The sequence below is a fragment of the Nicotiana tabacum genome, unplaced genomic scaffold (assembly GCF_000715075.1).
Source record: "Nicotiana tabacum cultivar K326 unplaced genomic scaffold, ASM71507v2 Un00022, whole genome shotgun sequence".
Classification (NCBI taxonomy): domain Eukaryota; kingdom Viridiplantae; phylum Streptophyta; class Magnoliopsida; order Solanales; family Solanaceae; genus Nicotiana; species Nicotiana tabacum.
Genome location: NW_027438260.1, coordinates 657310 through 667744, shown reverse-complemented (window position 1 = coordinate 667744; position 10435 = coordinate 657310).

Sequence of the window (10435 nt, the reverse complement as noted above, 5' to 3'; positions counted from 1 at the left end):
AAATATGAGATGAATGCCTTTGAAGTTAGATCCTTACATATTGGTCTTATTAAATAATTTTATGTAGCAACTTAATTTTAATTTTCAAATTTTAAAATTCAAATTTCAAATCTAAATCTTTAAAGTTTAAAAGTTTAATTTTATGCCTTAAAATACTTAGTAACCCGGCCCGGTCCGGATTTGATAATCCCGAACCCGGACTGGACCACCAAAATTCGGAATATCCTAGCCCACTACCAGCCCGGGACCCTAGCCCACTAACTAGCCTGCCCCACTAATCGGACAGGTTGTTTTTGAATGTCCAGCCTGGTCCAGCCCGTCTGGTAAACACCCTTAAATTTCTATCTGGAAGAATGAACGGAAACATAGCCTAAGTCCGATAATCACAGATGAAAGGACAAGTAAAAACTCAACAATACGACAACTTTTACACCGGGTTTTAGTCAATAAACTCCACAAGGTACCGAACCTCGAACAAATCACAACTCACGGGTCTCAATACCTGAACCCTATCACTTGGCATCATGTGCCCTCATTACACCTCATGACCGCACTGACGACTCGCGTGCCAAATGGAGCCATTCTCACATAGAAGGCAAGTAAGAAAGGGGGTGCATCTATACTCAACAATATCAAGGAAACCTCTTATCCGATAAGAGTGCTTAACTATGTGTATGCTTGTGCAAGTGTCCGAACATAGTTCATACCAGCTAGTGAACATAAGGAAAAGAACGGACAGCACGTAGAATATTTTCTCACAACTTTCACAAGATCAAGCTCACACAGATAAGTGTACCACTACACAAATATCAACAACAAGAATGCCCCTACGCCCTCACAAATCAATCCCTGACATAGCCCACCTTGTCTCGCCAAATGCGTAATAGTAAAGTAAATGCCGCCTTGTCTCGTCACACGTGCATAATAATGTTCCTACCTTGTCTCACCACATGCACACACACACACATATATATATATATATATATATATATATATATATATATATATATATATATATATATATATATATATATATACTGCCTTGTCATGACGCATGTGCAAATATCAATAGTAACAATAGCAAGGCAGAAACCTCGTGCAACCCCATACCAAAGAGATGTCAACAAAGGGCACTCCCGAGATACCGTCTCGTAGTCCCAAAAGTAAATGCTCAACAGGGGATCTCCCGAGGTACCGCCTCATAGTCCCAAAAGTAAATATGCAAGACAGGGGGATCTCCCGAGGTACCGTCTCGTAGTCTCAAAGTAAATATGCAAGAACAATATGTACAAAATCAATAATAACACTAATTCAAGGGTACGGCAAATAAATCAACTCAGAAATTCCAATACTCAAAGGAACGGAGGAATTAATTCACGAGGAGTAGCCACAATAGAGAATGCTAGTCATAATAGGAACAACTCAACAAGGGAGAAAATAATATGTAACAACGGTCCTACAAAGTATAGTTCAACAACAAGGGAGATATCACGAGTCATTAATTCCAATAAGGATAAGTCAACTAAGATATAGAATATCTGAACTTCTTTTAAGATTGGGCAAGTACGAAAGAGACATAACAACTTCAATTAAGAATAAGCAGTATAAAGAAAAACAGTTAGTAAAAAGACAACATGGCGATAGAAGAGATAACAACTTTAGTTAGGGCACATATGACTCAAATAGGCAACGAGGGCGGATCCTGAAGCAATTAGTTCTAATTAATGCAGGTAGAAGTGAAACTAGTAATTAAGAAACGTAATCATAACGAGAACAACTGCATACTCAACGAATACAAGGACCTAAGAACCCAAAAAGGCCAACTTTCCACAAATAAGTCTGAGCACGTACTCGTCACCTCGCATACACGGACTTCAATTAGCATAGAAGACTCAAATCCTAAGGTGTAGTTCCCCCACACGAAGTTAGGCAAGATACTTACCTCGAACCAAGCTCAATCAATCGGTAACGATGAATTTCCATGAATATCCGACTCCGAATGGCCCAAATCTAGTCAAAATCAATTATATATCATAAATACAACTATAATAGACTAATCTAGTTAATGAAATCAAGACACTAACAAAAATTTCGAAATCCATTCTAAAAGGTCGACCCGGACCCATGTCTCAGAATAAAGTAAAAGTCACAAAATATGAACACCCATTCCCTCATGAGTTCACTCGTACCAAAATTATCCAAATCCGATATCAAAATCTCAATCAAAACACAAAATCTTAGTTGAAGAACTTCTTCCCATTTTTCCCAAAAATTCAACCCAAATCTGAAATTAAATGATGAAATCAACCATAGATTAATGATATATAACCATAAAAAAGTTAAGAATCGTTACCCACAAGCTCCCTCTGAAAATCCCTCGAAATTTCACCTCAATCCGAGCTCTCTAGGTCCAAAGTTGGAGAATGAAATCAACCCTCGCACTTAGCCCTTTTCTGCCCAGAGATTTCCGCTTCTGCGGGCTTCCAGTCGCACGTGCGACGCCGCACCTGCGGAAATTCCATCGCAGGTGCGGAAATGACTTAAGTCCTCTGGTCTGCTTCTGCGAGCATAAGGCCGAACCTGCGAGTGCGCGCCTGCGAATTCTTGTCAGCTTCTGCGGAATCCTCACTCAGTTCGCCTTCCGCTTCTACGATCCCTTCTCCGCAGAAGCGGCTCCGCTTCTGCGCCCCTTTTGTCTCACCTACGACCACTGGTTACCTAGACCACGACCGCATCTGCGAGCTCCCTTCCGCACATGCGAGTCCACACGTGCGAGTCCGCACATGCGGCCATCCCACCTCATGTGCAATTACACCAGAAGCTTGAAAGCTTCAGCAATTACACAAGTCCAAATTTTGATCCGTTAAGCATTCGAAACTCACCCGAGACCCTCGGGACCTCAATCATACATACCAACCAGTCCTATAACACTATATGAACTTAGTCAAGCCCTCAAATAACATCAAATTCAAACTTAATGAACTTGAAACTTCAAATTTCTACAACCGATGCCGAAACCTATCAAACCGCGTCCGATTGACCCCAAATTTTGCACACAAGTCATATTCAACATTATGGACCTACTCCAACTTCTGGAATCGGATTCCGACTCCGATATCAAAAAGTCCACTACCGGTCAAAATCTCCAAAAATTCGACTTTTGCCATTTCAAGCTAAAATGAGCTACAGACCTCCAAAACACGATCCAGACACGCCCCTAAGTCCAAAATCACCACCAGAGCTAATGGAACTGATGAAACTCCATTTTGTAGTCATCTTCACACAGTTCTGACTACGGTCAAAATATTAAGACTTAAGCTTCCAAAACTTGCATCCTTCTTCCGATTTGACTCCGAATTATCCGGCAACTGAACTCAAACACGCACGCAAATCAATACACATAATACGAAGCTGCTTAGGACCTTGTGCCGTCGATCGGGACTTAAATTCTCAAAACGATCGGCCGGGTCATTATATCCTTCCCCTCTTAAACAAACATTCGTCCTCGAACGTTCCAAGAATCACCTTGAAATCTTCAAATCAATGAAAGCACATATCCAACATACACCCGCGGGTGACCCCATGTCACCCCAATCCACATAAACCTGATAACACCATCTCAATTGTAATGCACCCTTTCCACCAACACCAATAAGCCTTAGAGTCGAAATTTTCACCTTCCATTCATCTCCAAAAGACCCGATTCTAAATCCATACCCGGTATCAGTCTCAACCAGCAGTAACAACTCATGCCTATACCCACAAGGTATGACCACTCAATATGACACGCCACACATATGCCCGTAATAACATTTCTGATCACAATAGCTGCCCGTAATCAAAACCAGCACCGGCAATTAGCCTCATATCCGTTAGAACCTTATTTCAAACCTCCACAACACTAAGAACGATGCAAGAAACATGAAGACATCTTAACTATACCCGAATCAGCAAGTCACAACTAACACCATCGGGCACACACCCCGCAAGCTAAAACTCAAGAAGCACGGAACAAAAATGACTGAATATGTAAAGAGAAACACATAAGAGAAATAACAAAAAAGCCCGACCGGTAAAACTCTCTATCAGTACCATACTACGAATCAATTTAAAAGGAAAAACCAAAGTATATGAACAAATCACAAGGATATCATCCTAATATAACCTCCATCGCGGCACGTAGCCCGGATCAAACATATCAAATCACATGGAATCGTGAGGGCTCACCCTCAACTCTGAATCATAAGCCGAATACACATCATAACAAATTGAAATCTTCCACTAACTTAATTCTGCCAATAAAATCACAACACTTACTGAACTCTCACCTCGGTAGAGTATCAAATCACAAATCTTAATCAAATTACTCATGAATCATATCAAACCTGCAATAATAGACAATATGAATTCACTTCTAGTCTCGTAACTTTCAATAATAAATTAAAACAATGATATACATGGCTATCACTCATAGAATCTCCCAACAGGGGCAAACACATAAACATAATGCTAGGCCATGAACTCACCCATAGGTGGGACAACAAATAGGGGAACTCGCCCCGATAAGCAGAACCGAATCAAAATATGAATGGTGTCCCTCTGTAACAAATCAAAAGCATACGTGTATGACATCATCCGGCGCAGTGGCCTCAAGACTACTATATGAAACACATCAACGGGCCGGGCCTTCCCCTCTTGGGCGCCCTCTACTCGCCTGAATACTCCGCTATGACACACCTGTTTGGAGTCTAGGACAATCTCTCAACTTGTGGCTGGTATCTCCAGACTCGAAGCAACCTCTCTACTGACGTGGCTATGGGAACTGTGCGATACGGGTACTCTGATATCCATGAGCACCTGAAATACTATGCGAAGCCTAAAGTGCAAACTGAACTAGCTGACCCACAAAAGTTATACCATGTCGTACCCTGCCTCCAAAATAAGGACCAGTAGATCTCTCCGGTCTACGAGGCCTCCTCGCCTCCCTGTCCTCTCTCTCCTGACCTCATATGTCTCCTCTATCCTTATCCCACATGCCCTCTACTTGGCGAGCGATCCCTACTGCCTGCTGAAACAAAACATCCCACTCTAACTCCCGAGCCATGTTGAACCGAATATCATGCCTGAGCCCCTCAATGAATCTACGGGCACGCTCTCTAACTGTAGCGACCAAAGCAGGGGCATGTCTACCCAAATCACTAAATCTAATGGCGTACTCTGACACTAACATAGTGCTCTGACGCAGCTGCTCAAACTCCGCATGCCATGCATCCCGAAGGGACCGAGGTACAAACTCTCTTAGGAACATATCTGGAAACCAAACCCATGTAAGTGGCTGACTCGGCCGGGCTACCCAACTTATACGCCCGCCACCATTGATAAATCGCTCCCCTAAGTTGGAACGTAGTAAAAGCAACCCCGCTCGTCTCCATAATACCCATAGTACGGAGAATGCGGTGACACTCCTCCAGGAAACCCTTGGCATCGTCTGTCGTCAATCCACTGAAGGTAGGAGGGTGGTACTTCTAGTACCTCTCAAGTATAAGTTGTTCTTCCTCAGATGCTGCTGCCCTAACCACGGCTAAACTAGAACCACAAGCTGTGTCGCCATGATGCTTGGAACCTTACCAATATGAACTCGCTGCTCTGGAGTGTGGGCGGTGGGAGTTTGGGTTCCTCCCCCGGTCTGTGAAATGGCTGGTACAACCAGAATTAACCCCGCCTGAGCCAATGTACAAAACATGCTCAGGAACTGTGCTAAGGTCTCCTGAAGTCCGGGGTTAACAGCAGGCACCTCCGGTACCTGCCCACCCCCCAACTAGAACTACTGGCGACTCCTCAACTGCTGCTCTAGTAAGTGCCCTAGCTGCGGCATGTGCTCCTCGTCGGCCCCTGCCTCTGCACCTAGCGACATCTGCTCCGGGGGTAACGTCATCAGTAACTGCAGCTCGTGTCCTCACTATCTGTGAGAGAATGGAATGATAAAAGTTCAAACTTTGAGATTAATGAACTCGCACGATAGGAATGAAGGAAGTGTAACTGTCCTAATATTTTCGTAGCCTCTCGAAGATAAGTATAGACATCTCTATACCGATCCACAGAACTCTACTAAACTAGCTTATGACCCGTAGCCCCTATGAACCTAGAGCTCTGATACCACTTGTCACGACCCACTTTCCCCTCCATTGGGTATCGTGATGGAACCTAGTCTTAGGGACTAGGTAAGCCTAATATTTACTGAATAACAACAATAATAAATAACATCTAGCAACTTTTGAAATGGAAATCTCTATAAAATTTATAATTTTCAAAACCGGTAGTACAAGTCATAAGCTCTACAGAGATTTGCTACAAATTTCTAAATACAACTGTTTGGAAATAGGTAAAACAATGTGAATACAAAATAGGAAGGTGACTCCGAAGCCTGCGAACGCAGCAGCAGGTTTACCTTGAGTCTCCACAGCAACAATCCGCACAGCTACCTAATGATCAACTGACTTCGAAATACTTGGATCTGTACAAAAATGTGCAGAAGTGTAGTATGAGTACACCACGGCGGTACCCAACAAGTATCAAGACTAACCTCAGTGGAGTAGTGACGAGGTACAGTCAAGACACCTACTGGACTAAATAACCTGAACAAGTATAAGTATAGAAACAATAGAGTATGATATCTATATAAAGACTACGCGAAGTGGAAATTAATATGGTAATTGCAATAAGGAAGGAAAATAACAACTATCAGCGAAACACCATAATGATAACGTAGAATAATGAATGGAAACACAGCCTAAGTCAGATAATCATAGATAAAGAAAGGACAAGTAACAACTCAACAATACGACAACCTTTATACCGGGTTTTAGTCAATAAACTCCACGAGGTACCGAACATTGGATAAATCATAACTCACGGGTCTCAATACCTGAACCCTAACACTTGGCATCATGTGCTCTCATTACACTTCATAACCGCACTGACGACTCGCGTGCCAAATAGAGCCATTCTCACATAGAAGGAAGGTAAGCAAGGGGGTGCATCTATACTCAACAATATCAAGGAAACCTCTTATCCGATAAGAGTTCTTAACTACGTATATGCTTGTGCAAGTGTCCTAACATAGTTCATACTAGCTAGTGAGCATAAGGAAAAGAACGGACAACACGTAGAATATTTTCTCACAACTTTCACAAGATAAAGCTCACACAGATAAGTGTACCACTACACAAATTTCAATAACAAGAATGCCCCCAGGCCATCACAAAGAAATCCCTGACATAGCCCACCTTGTCATGCCACGTGCGCAATAGTAAAGTAAATGCCCGCCTTGTCTCGCCGCACGTGCATAATAATGTTTCCACCTTGTCTTGCAACATACATAAATCCATATATATATATATATATATATATATATATATATATATATATATATATATATATATATATATATATACTTCCTTGTCACGCCGTATGTGCAAATATCAATAGTAACAATAGCACGGCAGAAACCTCGTGCAACCCCATAACAAAGAGATGTCAACAAAGTGCATTCCCGAGATACCGTCTCGTAGTCCCAAAAGTAAATGCTCAACAGGGGATCTCCCGAGATACCGCCTCGTAGTCCCAAAAGTAGATATGCAAGACAGGGGGATCTCCCGAGGTACTGCCTCGTAGTCCCAAAGTAAATATGCAAGAATAACAAGTACAACAACAACAATAACACTAATACAAGGGTACGACAAATATATCAACTTAGAAATTCCAAAACTCAAAGGAACAGAGGAATTAATTCATGAGGAGTAGCCACAATAGAGAATGCTAGTCATAATAGGACCAACTCAACAAGGGAGAAAATAATATGTAACAACGGTCCCACAAAGTGCAGTTTAACAACAAGGGAGATATCACGAGTCATTAATTCCAATAAGGATAAGTCAACTAAAATATAAGATATCTAAACATCTTTTAAGGTTGGGCAAGTACGAAAGAGACACAACGACTTCAATTAAGAATAAGCAGTATAAAGAAAATCATAGCCTTAGTTAAGGATGAACAATTACAAAATAAATAATTATAACTTCAAATGAAGATAAGCAGTTAGGGAAAAGACAACATGGCAATAGAAGAGATAATAATTTCAGTTAGGGCACATATGACTCAAATAAGAAACGAGGGTGGGTCATGAAGCAATTAATTCTAATTAAAAAAGGTAGAAGTGAAACTAGCAATTAAGAAACGTAATCATAACGAGAACAACTACATACTCAGCGAATATGTAATGACCAAACCGGTCATTTTAACTTTAAAAAACTGTTCCCAAAAATAAAACTCCCTGAACATGCTTTTATTAATTTATGACTTGCGGGGATGGTTGGTTCGGGATTTGAAAGCGTTTGGGTTGAAATCGGAACACTTGGTTCCTTAAGTTAGCTTTAAATGGACAAGTTTGACTTCGGTTAACATTTTGAGAAAATGACCCCGGAATCGGGATTTGATGGTTCCAATAGGTTCGTATGATGATTTAGGACTTGGGCGTATGTCCGAATCGGATAATCGAAAAGTGGACTTTGAGATGAGGTAAGTCTCTTGTCTAACCTTGTGAGGGGGAAATTACCCCATAGGGATTACATTGAATACTTGTTGCTAATTGCGGGGGCTACGTACTCACTAGGTAACGAGAGTCCGTGCGTAGCTACTATAAATGCTAAAGTCCGGGTAGTTTAAGACTCAAAGCATGAATTACTTGTGTTAATTGTATTTCCTGATTAATTAATATTAAATTGATATATATGAAAATATTGTAAATTGTTAGATAAAGATATTAAAGGATGGAAATCTCATATGCTTGATTTTCTATTTAAATCAATTAATTGTTAAAAGAAATTGTCCTTCCTCCGGAATTTATATCATAATAAATATACTCTCCTTCCGGAGGTACATAAGAAAATGTCCACCTTTCTTGTGGAACGGGCCGAATGCCTCGACAAGATAGATGCATCTATGGATCGCGTCGCATATCCCTCGGCAGTGTACACGACACTCTGGATCGGGCCGTACGTCCTCGGCAGAAATCGTGCTTAATAATAATAATAATAATAATAATTACACGATACTTTAATAGCTTATTTCAGCTTGCGAAGCTAATTGATAAATTGGAAAATCCTTGAAATTTAATGAATTATTATTCTTGCTTGTTAAAGAATTAATTGTTATTCCTGTAAATGATATTTAATTGATAAATTAGAAATTATTTGAATTGAAGGAATTTAATTAATATATTGAGAATTGTTGCATTTGAAAGAATTTGATTATTTCCGCTGATTAAATAAATTATTTTAAATTCTGTAAATCATGCTGATTTAAATATCCTAGTTGTATTTCAATTATTATTATTGACCCATAGTGAGTGTCAAAGTCGACCATCTCGTCTCTACCACTTCGAGATTAGGCTTGATACTTACTGGGTACACGTTGTTTACGTACTCATACTACACTTGCTGCACTTTTTGTGCAGGAACTGAGGCAAGTACTAGTGGGGGACCTATCGTCTTACACCCACGTTATCCAGGGGCATAGTGGTGAGCTGTTTCTCTGATCCGTTCTGCAGCTACTAGTGTCTCTCTTTGTATTTTTTTCATTCTGTCTATTTTTATTTCAGATAGTATTTGAGGTTTTGTACAATCTATTAGATCTCATACACTTGTGGCATCAGGTCTTGGCACACGCATTGGTAGAGTTTGGGTTTTATTATATTTTCTTGGTTTTAAATTTTATCAATGTATGCTTAATTTATTAGTTGGCTTGCCTAGTTGTAGTGTTGGGCGCCATCACGACTTATAGGTGAAATTGGGTCGTGACAACATGGTATCAGAGCACTAGGTTCACGCAGGTCTCACAAGTTATGAGCAGGCCTAATGGAATCTTGTGGATCGGTACGGAGACGTCTGTACTTATCTTCAAGAGGATATAGGGTGTTAGGAAATTACCTTTCTCCATATTCCATCATGCAATTAATGTAGTACTAAATATCCTTCTTTTATTCTCTCACAGATGGTGAGAACGCGCTCGAATGAAGTTTCAGACCAAGGAAGATCTACTCCCCTAATTGCTAGAGGCCGAGGCCGAGGGAGGGCTCCAGCCCGTGGTAGAGGGCGAGGATATCCCAGGTCTATTCCAGTTATGCCTCCAGTGGGTCCAGCAGAGAACCCCATTGTTGAGGAACAGGATGAGGTGCCTTTGGCAGAGCTAGCTCCGGTGGATTTCACATCTGCACCGGAATTTCAGGATGTCATGGGTCGTATGCTACGGTTCATGGACAATATGACTCACGCCGGTTTATTTTCGGCAGACCCAGCCACATCTCAGGCTGGCGGGGGAGCACAGACCCCTACCACACAGGCTCATGGACAGGAAGCTACTGTATATCAAACCCAGG